This window comes from Suncus etruscus, chromosome 10, assembly GCF_024139225.1.
Source record: "Suncus etruscus isolate mSunEtr1 chromosome 10, mSunEtr1.pri.cur, whole genome shotgun sequence".
In the NCBI taxonomy this organism is placed as follows: Eukaryota; Metazoa; Chordata; class Mammalia; order Eulipotyphla; family Soricidae; genus Suncus; species Suncus etruscus.
The window spans coordinates 28,275,523-28,298,640 of record NC_064857.1 but is presented as its reverse complement, the minus strand read 5'-3'; the positions used below and the strand labels follow the sequence as shown (position 1 = coordinate 28,298,640).

At 35.1% G+C, this 23,118-nt stretch overlaps 1 non-coding gene across 1 annotated transcript; it reads right to left on the bottom strand.

Annotated features, from left to right (window-relative positions):
• Nucleotides 1-1,014: 1,014 nt before the first annotated feature.
• Nucleotides 1,015-1,076, bottom strand: LOC126021010 (U7 small nuclear RNA). The gene has a single exon (XR_007499638.1). It is a non-coding gene; the product is annotated as a U7 small nuclear RNA (small nuclear RNA).
• Nucleotides 1,077-23,118: the final 22,042 nt, after the last annotated feature.

Sequence of the window (23,118 nt, the reverse complement as noted above, 5' to 3'; positions counted from 1 at the left end):
TAAATCATCTAAATGCTTGGTGTGTATTAGGGTGGGGGTGGAATTTTAGAAGGTTTTATCCATACAGATTCTTGTTGTACTATTTTCAACAGCCTGTTTATTTTGTGTTTAGTCCTTTTACACTGGATCAGAAATACCGCACTCTCTACACAATCCCAGGAGAGCCCATTTCCTTTGCTAGTCTTTTGGTTCTCTTTCTTCTTATTCTTTTTTTTTTCTTTTGGTTGTTGTTTTTTTGTTTTTTGGGGTGCTCAGGGTTTACTCCTGACTCTACGCTCATAAATTGCTCCTGGCAGGCTCTGGGGACCATATGGGATGCCAGGATTCGAACCACCGTTCTTCTGCATGCAAGGCAAATGCTATCTCTCTGGCCCCTGGTTCTCTTTCTTCTTAGGTCTAGTTGCTCTCCCTCTCACTCATGAGTCTACCAAAGTTTAACCAAAAATGCCATTTTATAGACACCTGATTCTCTCAGAAGTTATCTTCTCTTTTCTCTGAATACCTGAAGTGTTTTGTGTTCTGAGGCTTTTTGAATTTGACTTTATGTTGTAGTTGTAGGTTAGAGTAGTTAAATGTATACACTTATCTCTTGAGTGAAAGTTTACTCAGGTGAATGTTTTCTGTATGAGTGACCATGGAAAGGTACATGATTTTTCTGTTTCGATTTTTCATCTGAAAAAAAAAAAACAAACAAAAATCAAGTGGCCAGAGAGATAGTATGGAGGTAAAGAGTTTGCCTTGCCTTCAGAAGAACAGTGGGTTTGAATCCCAGCATCTCATATGGTCCCCTGAGCCTGCCAGGAGTGATTTCTGAGCGTAGAGCCAGGAGTGACCCCTGAGCGTTGCTGGGTGTGACCCAAAAACCAAAACCAAAACCAACCAAAAAAAAACAAAAACAACCCCAAGCATATATAATAATCTCAACTAGCTATTTTTGAAGATTCAGTGTTTATAAGATCTGTATCTGGCACATTAAAAATGTTCACAAAGGGTCACCTTTTTTTGGGGGGGGAGGGGGGGCTTCCAGTGGAGACCAGAAGGCCTGCTGAACAAATTCTAAAAGAGCTGTAACACTAAAGGGTCACCTGTTTTTGTTTTGTTTTTTGTTTTTGGGCCACACCCGGTGACACTCAGATGTTACTCCTGGCTATGAGCTCCGAAATCGCTCCTGGATTAGAGAACCACATGGGATGTCGGGTGGACTGAACTGTGTCCGTCCTAGGCTAGCGCAGGCAAGAGAGATGCCTTACTGCTTGCGCCACTGCTCTGGCCTCTAAAGGTCACCTTTTGTTTTTTATTATGTATTAGCTTGTGTTTTAGCAGTAAGCTACTTATTGGAGTATCCTATATTTTACTGATATTTGTCTTCTTTACACTTAACTATGTCAATGCATTTCAGTGAATAGGTGCTCAATAAAATTTAGTTTAAATTAAGTAAGCAAAATCCTTATGAGGACATCCTTACATGAGGCAATAAATCCATATGTGAGAAACTCATATGAGAAATTATAGATGCCAGAGCTAAAGCTAAAATTTGATAAATATTGTGGAAATATTAACTCTCATTTTTAGAATTTAAAAATATTTTTAAATTATTGTGAATTTTGGGACCACACCCAGCAATGCATAGGACATAGTCTTGCTTTGTGCTCAGGTAACATTCTCGTCTGATCTTGGAGGATAATTTGTGGTGCTGGGGACTGAATCTGATCGGCCATATGCAAGGCAAGCAAATGCAAGGTAACCCCACCTTCTTTACTAGCTCTCCAATGCCTCTTTACTTTTTTTGTGTGATATATACTCATTTTACTGGGACTTGTTTCAGTTTACCTATGCTTATTAAACTGTCACCAGATCACCACCAACTTATTTAATATTAATTTCAAGGTCAGGTTTTAGGTCCTAAGGTACTGCTATTGCATTTTTCTGGGATATCTATTTTCCTTTAATTTGGTAACACCACACTCCATTGGTTCTTTTATCTAACTAACTGTAGGTTCCTTTGCAGGTTTATTCTCTCAATGGTTCTAATACATGCTTAGGCATTTGTTCTAAGGTTCTTCTCTTGTTCTACATATTCTTTCTGGTAGTTGGTTGCCATTCATAATCTTCCTTATTCCCACTTTATTTTCACTCACATCATAAACATTTCCCTTCAATTTGTGGCTCAGCTACCCAACTGGTTGCTAAAAAAAATAACCCACCATCAGCATTCCTTAGAGATCTCAAAATCCATAAAGATACTAAAAGTAGTACTTTGCCTTCTTTTCTACTAAACAGTTAGTTCATTTGGTATGTTTGCATCTGTTGATAGTACTATTGCTTATGAAATAAGCAATAACATGAAAATTATTTGTGGTCTTAATGCTCATTAAAATATCCAATGTAAACACTTATTAAGTTCTGCTGATCTCATAAACTAATTACTTATTGGATTAATCCCCAAACAGTTGATCTTTCTGTCACTGTTTTAAGTCAGACACATGTTTTCTGGGCTTTTGTATTTTATTTCTCTTAAAACCCTTATCTTGACAATTAAAACATGAGGTAGGGCAAAGTATAGTACACTGTTCACTGGATTAAATTACATGTCTGAAATTACATTCCTTTTTATATGTTATACAGAATAATCTACCTCCTTGTTCAATTGGTTGAATTCTGTTCCTCTTTTTCATAGGTCTGTTAGTCAAACCAGTTTGAAGTTTCTAGAAGCCACCTACACTCCTTGGCTTGTGGCCCTACACCTACATCTTAGTCAGCAATGATGACCTAGTTTCTTCTCACATTTCCAATTTTCCCTATTTCTTTTTTGCCTGATCTCTTTGTCTTTCTTTCCTGCTTCCTTTTAATTTTAAAACTCATGTAATTAGACTGGTCTATAGAGAACAAAATATCTTAAGGTATTGGACCTCAGTTATCTCTGTGAGTCCTTTCCCATACCATTTTCACAGGAGGACATTACTTTGTATACCACTCTAGAATTAGGGCAAATGATCAGTGACAGCCTGAAATTATTTTATTTGAAACTTATGTCCACAGAATTCATCCTTGATTATTTTCCTTTGTACAGTTTTGTTTTTTAAATGACTAGCTTTAGTTTTGCATTTACAATCTGAGAGATAAATAAAGGAATTGTTTAAGGGGTCGTATTAGAAAAGTGATGTGTGCATACACCTTCTCAAGAAATTTACCTGCTGGCTTTGTACAAAGAGGTGCTTAGAGGAATGCCAGTGATGGAAAAGCACTTAAGAATTGGCAGTACCATTCAGGAACTGTTTGGAGATCAATTATGTATTATTAAATAGCATTATTTAAGTTTTGTTAGTTATGGATGTCACAATTACTTATCTTCTGAGAAAAGAAAACCATCTTTTGTTTTCTAATTAAATAATTTATTTAAACACCGTGATTACAAACTTAATTGTAGTTGGGTTTCAGTCATAACAAGAACAACCTTCCCATCACCAATGCCCCCATCTCTTCCCTCCCTCAACCCTGCTTTCTACATCCCTCACTCACTGACAATGTTATGATAGGTCTCAGCATAGTTATTTCTCTGACTGCCCTTACCACTCTTTGTGGTGAGCTTCATATCTTGAGCCTGTCCTTCCATCCCTCATCTCAGGGAATTATTTCAATGTCTTTAATTAGAAAACCATCTTTTGATTAACAGACAAACTTATAACAAATCTGAAATTTCTTACAGCAAATAAAATCTATTAGACAAAAGATACATTGTAGGGGAGACATGTTCATCAGATCAATGTTATCAGATCAAATATCATATCCATGCTCTCCAAAATTATGTATGCATAAACTATTTGCTATGTTTATTGGTACTTATAAATTATTTGCTAAGATAATATTTATTTACTGAGTTATTTTCTTCCTTGAACAATCATGCTGATTGCTTAAATACAGTGCTTTTACATTTAAGGAAATTTGGAAATAATATACTTTAATTTTCTGCCCTCTAGTGACAAAAATAATGTATTTAAGCCTTAATGTCGAAAAAATTCTGCATACTTTAACATTAGCTAATAAAATTATATTAGGCAATGTAGGGATAAAAATGTGGGAAAGTCTGGATATGATTCATATGCTACATTTTAGTACAACAAATAATATTGTTTTGGCATGGTTTTATTCATTATATTATGCATGATGTTTAAAATGTAAATTAAGTCAATCTGTTGCTTCTAGATATTATAGCATATATAATATAGAAAGGTCTTGTAACAACTAGGAAATTTATCATTAAAATATCAAAATTATGGAAGTAGTAAATTCTGAAGATTACTCCCAAAGTTTATTTAATTTGAGCTTAAGTCCAGTCAGAACTCATTTAGATACCCATTCAAGGGTTTAAACCTAAAATAAACTTGGTAACAGTATTAAATAAGGTAGAATTGTATATATTTCTATTAAATATTATATTTATTTTTGTATATTCTGATTACAGATTTTTTCATTACTTTTACTTTCTAAACATTTTGGTACTTCTAGGAGTCAAGAGTAATATTTGTTGTATTTAATGCTTTATATGTACTTTCTTCTCTGTTCTAGACTGTCTTTGATTCTAAAGTATTGAATTAAAAGATGGAGGAGTTTGTTCACTGTTAAATATATTTAAGTTCAGGCCAATTGAAGCGATGGGTCCCTGCCCCTGAGATTGTGGTAGTATATTCTTTTATAATGCAGACTTTGGAGATACTTTAAATCTAATTACTCTACCTCCTGTGAACCATAAAGTAAGTCTAGGAAGGGTTATGTTTAGTTGGGAGTGGAAGACTAACATGAGGATATGAATGATAGAATCAGCTATCGCTGTGGTCAATCTGTGCTGGCAATTTTAGTGGTACGACAGAGTATTCCATTACCAGGCAAAGCCAGAAGGTTTCCACATTATCATCTGAGGTCACCATTGATTCTCCACATGATTACCAATGGGTGAAGAGCCAAGTAGTATCAGTCATTTCTATCCATGAATGATATAATGAATTAGTGACTGACTCTATTCTTGCTGGGCTCTTACTCATACACATTTAGTAGATGCCACACCCTAACTAAACATGTCAACAGACTTGTAGGTTGGTGTTAACTTCACTTACAAGTGAAATAACTGAACATGAGAAAGATTAGGTAAGATTATGCTCAGAATCCATGTCTGTGTCACTCCTTCCAAAATTTATCATTTCTCTTTCTCTTAATGTTCACTTTGATGATAATGGTAGTGGTCATGCTGATGGTGGTGATTCTAATGGGGCCTTCCCAGCAGTTCTCTGGAGTCAGAGAGCTCTTATATTGATATACTCTGAGGCACAGAGCAAGTTCTTGCTTAGAAAAGTATTGTTAGGGCCCGCTAGAGCAACACTGAGGTGATAACGCCAGGGTTATCCTTGGTGGTGCTTGGTGGTAATACAAAACCAGCAATAAAAAGTAGGAACTAGTGCATGCAAGGCATGATCTCCATTCCTTTAAACCATTTCTGGTTCCAGACTTTATTAAAAAAATTTTTTAAAGGGAATACTGAAATTAGCTGAAATTTAGGTTGTATAAATGGAAATTTTAACTTGTTTTATACCCAATATATTAGTGGAAAGTACTCTACGAGTTAGAAGGAAAATGAGAGCAAACTAATGTTCTTAATCATCTCTTCAATAATGACAATATTAGAGAAAATAATTTGATGCAAGGTTAATTATTTATTTTCAAATGAATAAAATGCAGCTCAAAATTAAAATTTTTGAAGAATAAAACATAATCAAGTGTGGTCAGGACCACTTTGCAAAGTTGAAAACCAGCAGAGATATCGTATGTGTTACCCTCATAAGTAAACTACAAATGTGGTCACTTTATTTCTGCTATATAGAGAAATATAGATATAACTGGAATTCTTTAGTATAATTTGTGGAAAAAAAACATGTTTTGATTTAATTAGAAATATTGGGTGTGAGTATCCACTCTTTCTAAATAATTTCTATAATGTTCATAATGGGAAATTCTTAGTAGGTCATTTCTTCTAAGTGGAATATTCAAGAATTAATTCTGTTTAGCAGTACAGTGATTTTGCCACTGATGTTCTAATGTTTTCAAAAGTGGTCCTTATTAGCCTCTCCATATTTTTGCAGGGTAATGTGAATATGACTATTTCTTCTTGTGAAAAGCATTGGGGATGGGTAGGACATGCAATCATATAAACAGTGCTTTGATGCCATTCCCAGTGATATTAAGGGTTCTGTGGTGCAAAGGATCAAACTCAGGACTCTACGTGTTAACTTTAGTTCTCTGGGTCAACTTTCCAGTCCCATTGTTTGGAAGTCCTTGATAAATTCTGAAGACAAAGCAAAGTATTATTACAAATAGAACTGAAACTTCACAAGACAATAGATGTTGGGTCCAAAAACCAGGGCCAAAATTTGTTTCTCCTCATTCTTGGAGTGGAGAAGAGGAAAAGGAAGACGACAGAGTTGGTAGAATCATATCTACCAAGAAGAGGGAACAATGTATCTCCATGAGGCTTTCAAAAATACTCGGAGAGTAGGTAGATTGGGCTATTTGTCAACATACTTATGTCTCTCCTAGAAAAACTTTGGTGAGGGGAGGTTCTCGTGGGTGCCTTAAAGAATACACTTCTTGAACTTTTCTGCTCTGTTTTTCTCAGAGTGGAAGCCATAAGGTAGTTGTATTTAGTGGTACAAAATAGACACTGCCCAATTGTGCTGGGTGCCTAAGCTGAAGACATAGCTCCCAGAAAGTGACAACATTTTAAAGCTAAAGGCATCTTCATGAAATACCACCGACCAAACAAGTCGAAGCAAAGATAAACAAATGGGACTATATTAAATTAAGATGCTTTTGCACCTCAAAGCAAATGGTAACTAGGATAAAATGACTGCCCCAGGAATGGGAAAAACTACTCATCAATAACCAATAATATATCTAAGATATATAATGCATGACTAGAACTTAACATAATATCTAACCCCATCCAAAAATGGGGAGAAAAAAGCAAATATTTCTTCAAAGAAAAATTACAGATGGCCAAAAGGCACGTGAAAAAATGTTCCACATCATTAATTTTTATGGAAATGCAAATCAGAACAATAATGAAATATCATCTCATACCATAGAGATTAGAAAATGTCACAAAGAACAAGAACAATCAGTGCTAATGTGGATGCAGGAAGAAAGGGACTCTCATTCACTGCTAGTGAGAATGTGGACGAATCCAGCCATTTTAGAAAATAATATGGATATTTTCCAAAAAACTACAAATTGAGTTTCCATATGAGTCAGGAATACTGCTTTTGGGAATATAACCTGAGGGTCTAAAAACACAATATAGAAAAGCCCAATTGCAGCACTATTCACAGTGGCTAGATTTTGGAAACAACCAAAGTATTAGATGAGTAAATAAAGAACCAGTGGTACATCTATACAAAGGAATATTATGCAGCTGTTAGGAAAAACAAAATTCTGAAATTTGCTTATCTGTGGATAGATATGGAGAGTATTTTGTTGGGCATAATGAATCAGAGGGAGAGAGATAGACATAAAATTATTTCACTCTGTTGGGGGAGAGGGGGAAACATTATTCCACTCTGTTGTGGGTTATAAAATTAAAAGATAGGGCTGGAGAGATAGCATGGAGGTAGGGCATTTGCCTTGCATGCAGAAGGATAGTGGTTTGAATACTGGCATCCCATATGGTCCCCTGAGCCTCTCAGAAGCTATTTCTGAGTGTAGAGCCAGGAGTAACCCCTGAGCACTGCCAGGTGTGACCCAGAAACCCCCCCCCAAAAAAAGATAGGATAGTAATAATATCAAGACAACAGAAGTGAGGCCCAAGAGGATCATTTAATGATAGGAAGCTCACCACAAATACTGGATGAGTGCATTTAGGGCATAAGAGGACCCACTATGACAATGATAGTTGGAATAATTCTGAATAAGAACTGAGTGTTGAAAGGAGATAAAATGATAGGAATGATACCCCTTCAGTATCAATATTGCAAACCACAGTGTTGAAAAGAATAAAAAAGAGAGAGAAGAAAAATGTCTGCCATAAAGGCAGGCTGGAGGTATGGGGCAGGTTGGGTGGGAAACTGGGGAATTGATGGCAGGAAATTGCATTGGTGAATGATGCTGCGTGACATAAACACTATCAGGAAAAACTATATAACTGTGTCTCTCACAGTGATTCAATTAAAGAATTAATTTATTTAGTTATTTTGAATTTTTGGGCCACACTTGGAGGTACTCAGAGGTTACTCCTGGCTTTGTGCTCACTCACTCCTGGCTTGGGGGACCATATGGGATGCCAGTGATCGAACCTGTGTCTGTCCAGAGTCAGCTCCATGCAAGGCAAACACCATGCCACTAAATAATTTATTTTTAAAGAAAAAGAATGCAAGCAATTAGATGTTGCGTATGTCTAGGAAAGTTTTATCTATGTTTAGGTATCTTTTGTGCCTAATATTTCAGGAGGGAAAATAAAACTTGGGTAACATTGGATTAATTTTATAATTTGTTTCTTAATAAGAACAAAATAATGTCTACTCTATTTACTCAGTTTTTAGAAACATGATTTTTTAGCCTTTATGAATTTTAGAAAGTTTTAATTTATAGATGGTATGTATATTTAATCTCTTCTACTTCTAAAGTATTTTATAAACTTGATGCAAGACATCTAACAGTTAGTGTTATATTATCAATGTCAACTTATATAAAATATGAGGAAAAATTACCAGAGGCAACCAACTTTTATGGAGAAAAACAATTATATTTGTTAAAGTTTGAATAACAAAATATAATTAATTTAAGAGAACAATAACAAAAAGAGGGCTGAAAATATTTTTCAGCTAATTAAAAAATAGTGTATAGTGTTTAGGGATACTTGGCATTTTTATATCTTTACAAAAGCAAATTTTATTTTCACAAAGATTCTTTTATGCAGAACTTTTTCTGTTTTCAAGTGAGGAAAATAAAATTGAAGAGAATTGGCATATTGGTTTTTGTTTGTTTAGTTTGTTGGTTTATGGGGTCATATTTAATGGTGTTCAAGGGTTTACTTCTGACTGCATTCAGAGAATTCCTGACTGGGGTGGGAGAACAAAAATGGTGCTGGGAATCTAACTGAGTAGTATACATGGCAAGCATCCTACTTGTTGTATTGTCTCTCCAGACCCACATGTTTTTAATGTGCATTTAGGTGTGTGGCATCTCTTATAACCCACATCTGTGGAGACTGGAGAGATAGCACAAGATGACTGACCTTGCAATATGGCTAACCTGGTCCAATATCTAGCATTTCATGTGATTTCCTGAGTACATCAGGTTTGTTCTTGATCACAAAGCCAGGAACAGCCCCTGTGCACAACAGGGTGTAGCCTCAAACCCCAAATGCCCTCTGTATCCTCTGGTTCTAGAAGTAGGATATTTTCCTAGAAATCCCCCTCATGGCTCTTTCTAGGCAGCATTTAGGACTTCTGTGATTTTTACTGAGCCAAGATTTCTCTGGTATGCCTGTCTTTGCCTCACTGCCTCTTGACTCATGTTCAGTCTAGAAACAAGGACAACATGGTCTCATGTAAAGGACTTCATGACCAGAATAAGATAGTTTTCAGCACTTGATTCAAAAGTGATTCATTTAAATGAAGCCCTAAGAATTTAGATAGAATGTACTGAAAACATTAAAAAAAAAAAAAAGGAAAAGGAGAATGATAAGCCATAGAAATACTTTTAAAAGCTGATTCAGAACTGGCATTGGGACAACAAATAATGGTAGCATGGTAGCAGGGGACATCTGCTATCTAGACATTTACCAGGAGTCTTTTACTGCCAGAAATGGAGCATTTGAAATATTTGTTGATTTTTTTTCCTTAATGACAGTTTGATCTCTCAAAAGCGAAAAGGAACAATTAAAAGAATTGTTGTTGGGAGCGGAGAGATAGCATGGAGGTAAGGCGTTTGCCTTTCATGCAGAAGGACAGTGGTTCAAAGCCTGGCGTCCTATATGGTCCCCAGAGTCTGCCAAGAGCCTTCAAGGTAGAGTTGAGGTATATATAAGGAAGATGGTTTTGTTGCTGGAGAACATTTTGGTAGAGAGTCCATGCTAGACATATATCATCTAAATTAGAAGGCAGCACATGGTAGTTCTAAAGACCTGTTGCCTAGCTTCTAAATGAGAAGAGAGAGACAAGTCAATATATATTTAACCTACTTAATATATGATTTTTTTTAAGCAGGAGAAACCTCCTCTCTATCTTCTTTCCTTCTACTCTACCCAAAATGCCTTGTGGTCTGGACCTAGAATTTAGTCTCTGAGATTGGAACTATGCTCATGGCCAGGCTTAATAGCAGGAGCAATTCAGGAAATTACCCACCATTTATTTTTACAAAAGGATGCATCCCAAGTTCCAATTAGTCAACTTTCCAACACAGTTTTTGGAATGTAATCAAGTTTTAAATTGAAAACTGCCTGTAGCTCCTCATTAGCATTTCTGTGTTATTTAGAATACACTTTAAAATGTCATTTAGCAAAAATTTAAAATTCCTGTATACTAAAAAAGTTATGATCTTTATCAAATTGTAGGGTACAGAAAAGCTGCATTAGTTAGGATGGATATTTCTGGAGTAATAAAGGAGTCCAAATTAATGTAAAATATGCTAAAGAGATAATTATAATTTTATAATCCTGCATGACATGTCTATTGTAGGTAAGAGTTTCTTAATGTAGCTAGCTATAGGACTACTTAGTTATGTGCTTTTGAAAAAAACCTTAATTTTTTCTTTATATATTTAACATATCTCCACTCTCACCCTTCTCTTACTGACTCCAATTTCTATATATTTTGGATAGAACTTCTTCTATCATGTATGATATAGTTGTCAAAATTATGTATAGTCACTTTAAATTTTTGTTTGTTTGTTTTATAAATAATTTTTATTTTGACCACAGTGGATTACAAATTTTCACAGTAATATTTTAGGTACATAGTGACATTGAATCAGGGGCATTCTCAAAACCAATGTTGTCCTCCCTCTACCCCTATTTCCAGAATACATCCTATAAGGAAATATAAAATGTTAAATATAAAATGTTAAATATAAAATGTTAGTTTAATCTTTACAATGCCTGATTTATAAGCATTATATTAAAAACACAGACATATTACTAATTTCTAAGTAATAGTTTTATCATATGCCTTTTATTTTATGCATTTTTATGCTTTCCCATCTGATATTTGCAGACAAATGATTTGACATTTGAATTTTATAATTTCTTTTAGTTGTCTATGGCTAGAATTTACTGTTTCCAAAGGAAGAAAGAAAAAATTTTTCCAGGGGTGAAGATAAAGTATAGACTTTATTCCTCTGAGAAGACAAGGTTACACAAACTGAGAATGTTTTAAAGTATAACCTTGAAAGTTCTGCTTCAGATAATACAGTAGGAATAGTGCTTGCCTTGCTTGTAATCAACCAGGTTAAATCCCCAGCACTGTGAAAACTATCAGGAATGATCCTTGAGTGCAGAGTCAGTCAGGATTAAGTCCTGAACAAAGGTTAGTATGGCCCCCCCAAAACCAAAAAGTTCTGCTTCACCTATAGTATCAAAAGAGGAGAGAATGGTTCAAACCTATTCAGGAATGCTGGCATTTCTTAACACCAGCTCCCATGCTATGGTGGCTCTGCATTTGGCTTTACAATTCTACTGTCATTTCATTGGGTTAAATAATCATAAATGTAATTGATTAAATTTTTTGCTTGCAGGAAGAAAGGTCTAACCCATTGGAACAACATCGAGTTTCTCACAGTTTGTCTTTATATTTTTATTTTATATCAAAAAAATCCCATCCATTCTACTTATTCTTCTTTCAGGATTAGATTTTACATACTTTTTTAGGAATTTATAACATTGTGTTACAGATTTTTTATTTAAATGGTGTTTTGATATGACTCTTCCTCTCAAAATATAAGCTTCTTAAATTGTGAAACCATACAATTAATTTTAGTTCAATGTGACTTCATTCACAGTATTTCATGGATATTAGTTAACTAAAAAAAATTAAAAATGGTAAACTTTTTTCCAGGAGCAGATAATATCAATTGACTTGGTGCCTATTAGTTCCTTTATTTTTTAAGTGTTTTGTTTTTAGTTTTTTAAAGATAATTTAATTTTACTTTTATTATTGCTTAGAAGTAGTTTCCATTATACAAATATATTTCTTCCAAGAGTTTTCCATGAACAAGCTATAAAAAGTTTATGAAAGACTAATTAAATAGAAAGAATAGTATTTTATTGCATTTATGAGAATAGAAAATCTCATTTACTTGGATAACTATATAATCTTCATTATCCTATAACTGAAAAATAGTAAAAAAAAAAAAAGAGGGGGGCATGTGGGGTAGTGTTGTGTGGCTGTGGGTATTCTAGAGAAAAATCCTGAAATGCAATATAAGAAGGCAGCCAAAGAAGACTTTCCCAACTAACCCAATAATTTTGTCTTGAATTAGTCTTATTCTGGCTGAAGTTTTTAAAGGTGGGGATTGTTTTGCCTTTTTTTTTTTAAAGAGTATGTTGACGGGGCTGGAGAGATAGCATGGAGGTAAGGCGTTTGCCTTTCATGCAGGAGCTCATCGGTTCGAATCCCAGCATCCCATGTGGTCCCCCGTGCCTGCCAGGAGCAATTTCTGAGCCTGGAGCCAGGAATAACCCCTGAGCACTGCCGGGTGTGACCCAAAAAAACCACACACAAAAAAGAAAAAGAGTATGTTGACTGTGATAACTGTGCTGTGTGTTCAAATAAAGTGATTGGGAGTGAGAGGCAAGACAGTTAAGATAGAGACTCTAATGCTTGAATGGCTGTAGGAAGGAAAACTTTTACCTCATATTTCTCCTAACAGATTGTGATAAAGGTAGGAAAACAGTATCATGGAGAACATTTTAATATTGATTGAGAGCCAGATAATAATGATACAACATAAATCTGTAAATGCTGAAGCCCACCTTCTTACATCAAGTATAAAAATATGCAGGTCTTGACTCATATGCTGTCATGGATCCACTTATCATGTTCTTATTATAAACTGGAGTCTTCAAATCCAAGATATATATTTGATATGTGATTATGTGTTTAACAGGGATGGAGGGCTAAAGCTTCATGTTAGGAAACACAGAAAACTAATTACAAATTATTTTAGTCACTAGAATTTACAATATTGTTACTAGTAAGGTTTCTTGCATACAATGTTCTACCAGTCTTCACTTCCTTCCATCATTGTCTCAAGGACCCTCCTCATTTCCTCACCCCTCGATGTCACTTCCCTGCTATGGTTTGCATAGTTCTGTAGACCAGTTCTCAGGCTCTGTTGCCTTTGAGCATTTTTGTTCCTTTATGATGCTTCTTTATATACCACATATGAAACATCATTCTGTATCTGTCTTTTTCATTCTGAGTTTATAGAACTAGTTTATTCTATCAGTTTATAGAATTGATAATCTTCAGTTCCTTCCACCTCATGGTAAATTGCATGAATTCATGTTTTCTTATATCCGATAGTATTCCATTGCATATATAGTTTCTTTATCCAGTCATCTATTCTTAGACATTCAGACTATTTCCAGATGTTGGTTCTTAGGCCAGAGTTATATTATAGTAGTGGATAGGACACTTGCTTTGGATGTACAAATCCAGGTTCAATTCCCCATGGTCTCCTGAACCTACCAGGAGTAGGTCCTCAGAGCACAGAATCAGGAATAAACCCTGGGCACTGCTGCAAATTGCCCCTGAACCAAAAATAAACAAATTGTATATTTTGGTTCTCACGAATATTGTTGCAGTGAACATATGCATGCAAATGGCATTTTCCGAATAGGGTTTTGGGCCCTGGGGGAAAATATGAAAAAATAGAACTGGAGGTTCAATTCTTGTATTTTGTTTTTGTTTTGTTTTGAGAAGTGTCCATTTTGTTTTCCCCAAAGAGTGAACCAGTTGACGTGTCTATCAGCAGTGGATGAGGATTTCTTTTCCCACATCCATGACAACATTGGTTGTTTTAGTTTGTAGGCAGTCTCATTTAGTTATTTTTGTTGTGTTTTTGTCTCACTTGTTTTGATTTGAATTTCCCTAAGTATAAGCAATGTATAGTATTTTTCTATAACTATCAGTCATTTTGTTTGTCTTATTTGAGCATGTTTCTATCTCTTTGCCCTATTCTCAACCATCTTTAAATGGAAGTAAAGAACAAGATTCTGCTATGCTCACTTTTTATGTTAAATTTGTATGAACAGAAGGGCAAACAATGCATTGAAGTTTCCCTGTAAAATCTCAATGAGATGTCCCTATACTAGTAAATAACTAGGACACTCTGGAGATACAAGCAAAATCCCTGAAAAAACAAGGTTGTGGTACAGCAACTTATCCACTGATGGTAGAAGCCACTCAACCACCATTTTGCTGGTATATCAGGCATCTTCTGCTTATCTGATACATGGGGGAATGGAATTGGGCTATTTATTCACAAATAAAATTTTGAACTATTATTGTCAAACGTGTATCTCTGGGAAGATCTTTTTGTGTGTGGAGAACTTTTAAAACAGAATCTTTCATTCTTGCCACAAGAGCCAGTTATGAAATTAGTTCTATGCCTCCAGGTTTTAGTGAGAAAAATACTTTTTGGAAAGAACAGCACACAGAGCCAAATGTTTTGTTCCTGTATTGAAACAAAAAGCCATTCCCATGCTGAATAAGTGGTGTTTGTTTCCCTGAGGGCAGAGTCTGTGAGTTATGCCATCTCTTGCAACCACCATAAGGCTTAACTGGAGGATGTTTTTTGTATTGAATGCCATCAGAACAGAAGCAAAACCCCTCATGGATAAATGAGTTCTCCTGTGACTATACTTGCATTGATTGTATGACATTCATTTAACAAAAACATAATTTTGCAGTCTAAAGTTCTGTCAGTGTCACGTTAGCTCATTTGGAAAATTATTTCAACTTTGCTTTGATTAGTAAATATATGCTCTTCTTACTCCTAAGGAAAAAAATGTTCCTCGAAGATTGACCAAGATATACAAGTTATTATATATACAATGTGAAAGTTGAACTTATTAGAAAATGCAAGGGCTGTGAGACAAACACCCAGTGGTTATTTAACTCTCTAGATTTTAGCTTCAAAATAAAAAAAATCCACAGTATTTTCATTGATTTTTATCATTGCTTTATTATTGAATTAAATTAATTCAATTTATAATTGAATTATCATTTATTATTGAATTACATTAATTATTAGTAGGGGTTATTATGCTATCGAAATGAGGGGTGTTTCTCTATTAATCAATACTCAGAACATTTAAAAGACATATTTAAAAATCTCAAGAATCTCATGCTTTATTTTGTATTTTATTCCCTATTTGTCTAGCAGGAACCCCACAAACAATTATACCAGAATAAATATCACTCTCACTAACCTAATATATTACATAGTATAAATATTCCTCACATAAGCAGAGTTAATAAAGATAAATGAACAGGATAAAATACATTTTTGGAAGATGCTATTGAGATGGTGATGCTCTTGTAAATTCACTTTTTTTAAAAATTCAGGTGAAAGAGAATAAAAGTAAGTGGATTATATCAATTATTAAAATTTTGGTGAATCAGAGACTTTGTGAAACCACAAAATGCTATCTTCCCATTTTAGATTCAGAAATTTTGGGGGTTTTTTGGGGGGGCAGCACATGGTTAAGCTCAAAAGTTACTCTTGGCTCTGCACTCGGGCTTGGGGAGTGCCAGGGATTGAACTCAGTTCTGCCAGGTACAAGGCATCGCCCTACTCATTATGCTATTGCTTTGGCCTCTTGATTCAGAATTTTAATGTATTTTTGACTGAAGTAATTAAGGTTTATTAGAATGTGAATTTAAGCATACAGTATTGCCACTCCCGTGAAGAATTGATTGCTTCTAGCTGTCTGGATTTGCCAAAATTTTCATTCTCTCTGCAGAACTAAAAATTAATGTTTCTCTGCCTTCTTCACAAAAGACAGAACTTGGGGTTCTGGGTAAGAATAACAGGAAGGAATGAAATACAGTGATAAGGGACAAATGGGGACACATTCAGGATAAATTATTTGCAAATTATTTTCTCTGTTATCACGTTTTTTGTATTTTATGATGCTTATTTTTAAATTGTGTGCTTTCTTTTAAGGAATATATATTTTTCTTTTCTGATTGTATTTCTTTTTTTTTGGGGGGGGGTCACACCCGATGGTGCTCAGGGGTTACTCCTGGCTGTCTACTCAGAAACAGCTCCTGGCAGGCACGGGGACCATATGGGACACCGGGATTCAAACCAACCACCTTTGGTCCTGGATCGGCTGCTTGCAAGGCAAACACCGCTGTGCTATCTCTCTGGGCCCCTGATTGTATTTCTTTTCTTGAATGATTTACCAGATATTTTGGGCTACAAGGGCAAGATTATATCTACATAGTTGAAACAGTTTTTTATTTTTGAAATGTCAGGTCAGGAAGTGAAGTGCCCATTGTATTCCTGCTTCTAGTTCTTAGGACAGGCTTTTGATTATTTGTGTCTTAGTGTTTGCCATATATAATGGCACTCATTGATACCATTATATATATATATATATATATATATATATATTATGGAAGGGCTTCTTTAACTTAGAGCAAGTAGACTCACCTATGGAGTCACCATATCACACAACTCCAAGGCACTACACACATTCCACAGTACTGTAGATGAAGTTTTTCTCTCTGCTATGAAAATAAATCTAGCTATAATCCCAACTAGTGCATTCATCATGCTGGCAATATTACATAACTCTTTTTTTTTCACTCAGCTTCATCTTGGAGTTGTTACTAAAACACAGTTGTTACTACTACTTATTACTGTATAACCTTTATGAGTTAAAATGGAGTAAAGGTGAATATATAGGGAAGATTAGCTAAAATAAGAATGTGAGATCATCTTCAAAATACACTTACTATACATTTCCTCTTTTTTTGTATTGACTTTTATATGGTTAATACTGTTGCAATACTGTGTGTAAACGAATCAGATTATTCCATAAAAAGCCTAACTAATAAGATTAGCTAGAGACATTCACATTTTTCTTTTCCGAAAACTTCAAAATCGTATTTTCATTTTCAAATAGAATCAGATCTTTAAAATTTTGGGGTCCTGAGGCCAGATTGGTAGGGCGTTTGCCTTGCACCTAGCTGACCCAAGATGGACCTTGGTTAGATCCTCGATGTTCCATATGGTCCCCCAAGCCAGGAGCGATTTCTGAGTGCATAGCCAGGAGTAACCTCTGAGTGTCACCAGGTGTGATCCCAAAATAAAAAAAAAAATTCCTGGGTCTTATTCTTCTATTACAAATTCTAGTACAACACAAACTTTTTTTTTTGGTGTGGACAATGGTGTGACTTAGGTTCTTGCCCAATGGCCTTTCTTTTGTTGCCCTTCTCTTCACACTTTACCAGTCTCACCCTCAGCAATTAGTGACCTAGAAACCAATGAACATCCATTTTCTAACTTCCCAAAAAAAAAATAATCTTCTGCCTCAAAGTAGAGAACTGAAACTGACCATCTTGCTTTCTATCAGGAATATTAGCCAGGACACTCTAACAATTCAATGTAATATCAATACCTAAAAAAATGCATACTCAAAGCTTAAAGGTATACTCTTATATATATACTTAAAGGTATACTCTTATATACTCTTCACGGTATTAAAATGAATGCCTCTGGTATTAAGAACACTAAAGAACTCTAATAGAGCCAAGTTTAATAAATCATTTTTCAATGTATGCTTCAAATGTGGACATTTTAAGTGTGCATCTCATGCCATAATGCTCAACAGCTGCAATGGCAACCTTCAATATCGTCCATATGGAGCTGTGCTTATAATCAACTCCTTCTGGAATGGCTCTCTTGGATTTCTTCTCTAATTAGGATTAAAATTTGCTGAGGGCCCACAGGAGATGTGAGAGAGGCCTTTTATTTCAGTCATTATCATTTCTCTCTGGCAAGATCACCTTTCAGAATAAGCTCTGTAGCGTCTTCCTCTAATCTTTCACACAATGAAGTCCAGTTTGCTACACTAATTTCCTTCATTTTATGATTCAAAAATGACTTCAAGGCAGCAAACTTCAGCAGAATAACAACTATCCCATGCAGCACTAAAAATTGCAGCTGGGATCAACAGTGGACTGGGGCACTTGTTAAAAAAACAAACAATATGCCTCTTTGAGCAGGGCAGATAAACATTCACAAGAAAGCTTGCGGGTCATTTTTATTTTTATTTCTTTGTTTATTTTTAACCTTCCCCGCTTCCTTCTTCTTGTTGATGATAATTATTGATCAAATATACACTTGTTTGTGGCACTTATGGGGTTGGGGTGGCATACAGTAGAGCAATTTGTGATGCTCTCCCACTTTACCATGGTACTAACTGGGGATTGCACTCTGTTTATTGTGGTGCATGTACACATTCTGGTTGTACTTTCTATTGGTGCTTACTGCAGTGATCACATATGTATTGGACATAGGATGGGTTATTTTCTGGCCATAACGCTTTCCAGAAGTCATACTCCTTAGTTGAAATGTTCAAAGACTGGCCGTGATGAGGCAGGAAATAGGGGTATCACAGGAAGCAGAGCTGACAGGCACAAATAGTAAAACTACAGTATTGTGCTTACTATATCCAGTCATCACAGTTGGTTGAACTCTTGGCCACATGCTTTTAAATCAGATGATTTAACCACTGGGGCATCTTCTGACCCTGTCAGTCATTTTAATTAGATAACATTCTCCCCCAAACACAACTTAATACAAAACAATTGAGTAAATAAACATATAGCAAACACTCTAATAGAGTCACTATAATATGATCAGAAGTCACATGAGCAAAAGTTAAAATAATGAAAGAAATAGCTTACTTTTTTGTTTTTGTTTTTTTTTGTTTGCTTTGTTTTGTTTTGGGACCACACCTGGTGGCTCTCAGGGGTTGCTCCTGGCTCTATACTTGGAAGTTACTCCTGGCAGACTGGGAGGACCATATTGGATTCCGAGGATCAAACCCAGGTTGGCCACATGTAAGGCAAATGCCCTTCGGGCTGTACTATCACTCCAGTCCTAGGCATCTTACTTTACTACTAAAACTACAGAGCTTATATGACAAACATCTATAAATAAAGTTAAAATGCAAATATAAAATTTGGGTGTGAGAAAAGATTGAAATTTATATATAAAACTAAAGATTAATGCCCTTTGTTTATTAAAAATAAAGCTCTACAACTCATTCAGAACAAAAATATATAAATAACTGAAATAGGAAATTTGCAACAAGAACAGAAATTTCACAAAAGAACAAATTTGTAAACTTAGTTCTACAAGATTAACCTTATAGTTGATCAAATAAATTCTAACTTATAGGCATTGAATTAGAACAAAAGATTTTAAAGAAGTAATTCTGGAAAAAATGGATATTATATGTTGCCAGAAGTTGTCTTTGTCTATTAAAGTGATCATGTATGTGGTATTTATCTTTTGTTGGCATGATAAATTATTTTATATGTATATACTGAACCATAGTTATAACCCTGGATTATATTCCACTTCCTCATGAGGTATTTATACTTTTAGTGTATTATTAAATTCAGTTTGCTAAGATTTTGTTGATAATCTTTGTATTTATGCTCATCAGGGATAGTCTTCCATATTTTCATTTTTTTTTCTGTAATGTTGCATGGTTGGATACCAAAGTAATGTTAGCCTCAGAAAATGTCTTAGAAAAAATTAACTTTTATTCTGTTTTTAATAAGTCTTTAAGAAATCAAGATAGGGTACTGATAAGTGTCCCCAAACAAATAAGTCAATGAAGTAAAAGTGGTACATCTACACAATGAAATACTATGCAGCTGTTAGGAAAAATGAGTCATAAAATTTTCTTATACATGAAGAATATTATGCTGAGCAAAATGAGTCAGAGGGAGATGGATAGACATAGAATGATCACACTCATTTGTGAGATGTATAATAAAAAGATAGTATGGCATTACTCTCCAAAGGCAATAGAGATGAGGGCCAGGATGTTCAATCCATGATAGGAAGTTTGCCAGAAATAGTGGAGGGGTGTATTTCTTATAACTGTTATAATAGTATACCTATAGTTTGAAATGATCACTCTGAACAAGATCAGGGTGCTGAAAGTAGATAAAGTAATAGGCATTCTACCCCTTCAGAAAAATTATTCAGCAAACCACAGTGTCTAAAATAAAAAAGGAAGAGTGAGAGATAAGGAGATAGAGAGGAAGGGAAAGAGAAAGAGAGAGAGAATGTCATAAAATAGGCAGGGAAGAGGGCAGGAGATAGGGCAGAAGGGATACTAGGGACACTGATAGCAGAAAATGGGCACCGATGAAGGGTGTTGTACCTTTAATGACTGAAATTCAATAATGAGCAACTTTATAACTGTGTATCTCAAGATGATTCAATTAAAGAATTTATTTATTAAAAATTAAAATAAAAGATAAGTGAAAAGATGGACATATATACCTTGTAAGTGTGAAACACTGGAATAAATCCTTATTGGCCCATGCACCCTCTATTCTGCTTCTGAGAGCCACTGGATATGACAATGGTGGCCCCCAGCTGCTCCTGATCAGATCATCACTTTCAATTTTCTCAGGTTCCCCTATACTAGTGCGAGTGGACCCAATAAATACATGCATACATACATAAATAGAATCTATAGTTTAACTGTATTTTCTGTATCAACTGTAAACCAAACCTAGTGTGGCAAATTTGATGTCAAATGTATATCTTCACAATTAAGCAGCTTTCTCCAAGTAACTTTTAGGCACTAATGGTTCTTGAATATGCAGACATCCCATAAAGTCTTAAGGCTTCATTTGGTTATTGAAGAAGATGCAGGTAGAAAAGACTCATCTGCTTTGAGCAAAACAGTATCCTGATTGACACTGGTGAGCATCTGTGAACAAGATCTTACTAGAATAACACACATGTTTGTGTGCATCTGCTGTCACCTGCACACCTGTAAGGCACTTCTGGATAGCTCTCAATGAAAGCTTTCAATCGAAAGATTCCAATAACGAAAGTCCCAACTCTTCATTGAAGGAAGGAGAGCCTGGATTTCTGCAGAAGATAATCTTTCTGTGGCTACTTGTTTTATCAGTACTACATCCAAATATTTTTTTTACATCCAATTATTTTTGAGAATGCATACCTCTTTAAAACTAAGTTGCAGTACATGTTGTCAGTGAGTGATTACTCCTCTCCAAAAACCATGAATGAATTGTCTTTGGTGAAAACAAGTGTAATTAAAAAATTGAAAAAAAAAAAGAAAAAAACACTCCAGAGGGCTGGAACAACAGCACAGGAGGTAGGGAGCTTGCGTTGCACATGCCAGACCCGATTTCAATCCTGGCATCTGTTACTTTGATAAGGACCCCCAGGTATGAGTCCAGGTCAGATAACCTGCCAGCAAGAGCAATACATTCTTCATCAGTTCCTTCCAGGAGCTAAAGTCATGGGCATTAGATGCTAAATTAGAGCTAAAGTCATGGGAATTAGATGAAATATTCAAGAGAGAGAGGCATCAAAGGAAGTTTTCAATGAAAGGATTGTGCTAACAAAGTCCCCAAACTCTGTTGCAACGATCTGTTACAGAGCATTAATTCTCTACTAGAAATGCTTTATCTCTGCTTTACTTTTGACCTGAATGCACACGAATAACGAAGACCTGGGGAATTAGCTTTCAGCATCCACATTCAAATGTCTATCCTGAACTTATTTGTCTTATTGCATAGATGTTTTCCATGAAGGTACAGGTTGGTAAGGTGCTTGCCTTGCATGATTCTCTCAGAACTATCAGGTGTAATTCCTGAATGCAGGGCCAGAAGTAACCCCAGAGCACCACCAGGCGTGCACCCCCAGAAAGCAAAAGTACTCAAAACATTCCAATATAAATTCTAACCCAAAATAAACCTGTTTATCTCAAGGTGATTTAATTAAAGAATGTTTATTAGTGGCCGGAGCAGTGGCACAAGCAATAAGGTGCTCATTAGCCTAGGACAGACCGGGGTTCGATCCTCTGGCGTCCCATATGGTGTCCCAAGCCAGGAGCGATTTTTGAGGGCATAGGCATGAGTAACCCCTGAGCATCACTGGGGGTGGCCCAAAAACCAAAAAAAAATGTATTAAAAATAAAATATATAAATAAATATACATATAAAATATAAATAAAATAAAAGGGAGCCAAAGAGTAAATAAAGTGGATAAATCCTTAGCCTGCATGCCCCTGACTCCATTTTCAGTCCCTCATCCTATGGCATATAATTTCCCAAATACTGCTAGGGATGACTCCTGAACACAAAAATGATACAATAGGATTCAAACAATATGATTAACGGTTTTAAGTTTAGTTTTATTTTAGAGAAAGTAAGGCTTGCTTCATACTTTTAATTTTATTCTTAGTTTTATAGTAAATAATTCAATGTATTTTTTCATCATAGATCTTTTATTTTATTACAGGTCACCTTGTAAGAGGCAAAGGTTCTACCTGCTGTGCTAACACTTTAGACTCAGGTTGCACTTTCTTAATTAAAAAAAAAACCAATAATCTTAATAATAACAATTTATTTGCTTTATATAGATCAGAAATCTGTCCTTTTCTCTGTACATAAAAACTCAGAAATAATTATTACTTCTTTCTGTCTCACTTTAATTTGATAAAAAAAATATGGATTTTAGTTTTATCTCAGAAGAAAATGCACAAATACCTTGAATTTTCTGGGGGTCTTTTTGTTTTTGTTTTTTTAGCTTTGTCAACATTTTTATTTCCCAGTGGAAAGTTTGTGGGATTCATTTTTATTTCTTTGTGACCAAAGGAACTATCTTGGTCAAGTTCAATAACATCCTAGCCTTAGTTTTAAAGGAAATCACAGGGAGATTTTTAGGTCTATTACTTTCTTGGAGGAGAAATATTAACACTCTCATCTCTTGCTCCCAATAAAAGATTCTTGATAAGAGTGAGTTGCTGATTTTCTAGAAGAACATTAACTCTTTTAG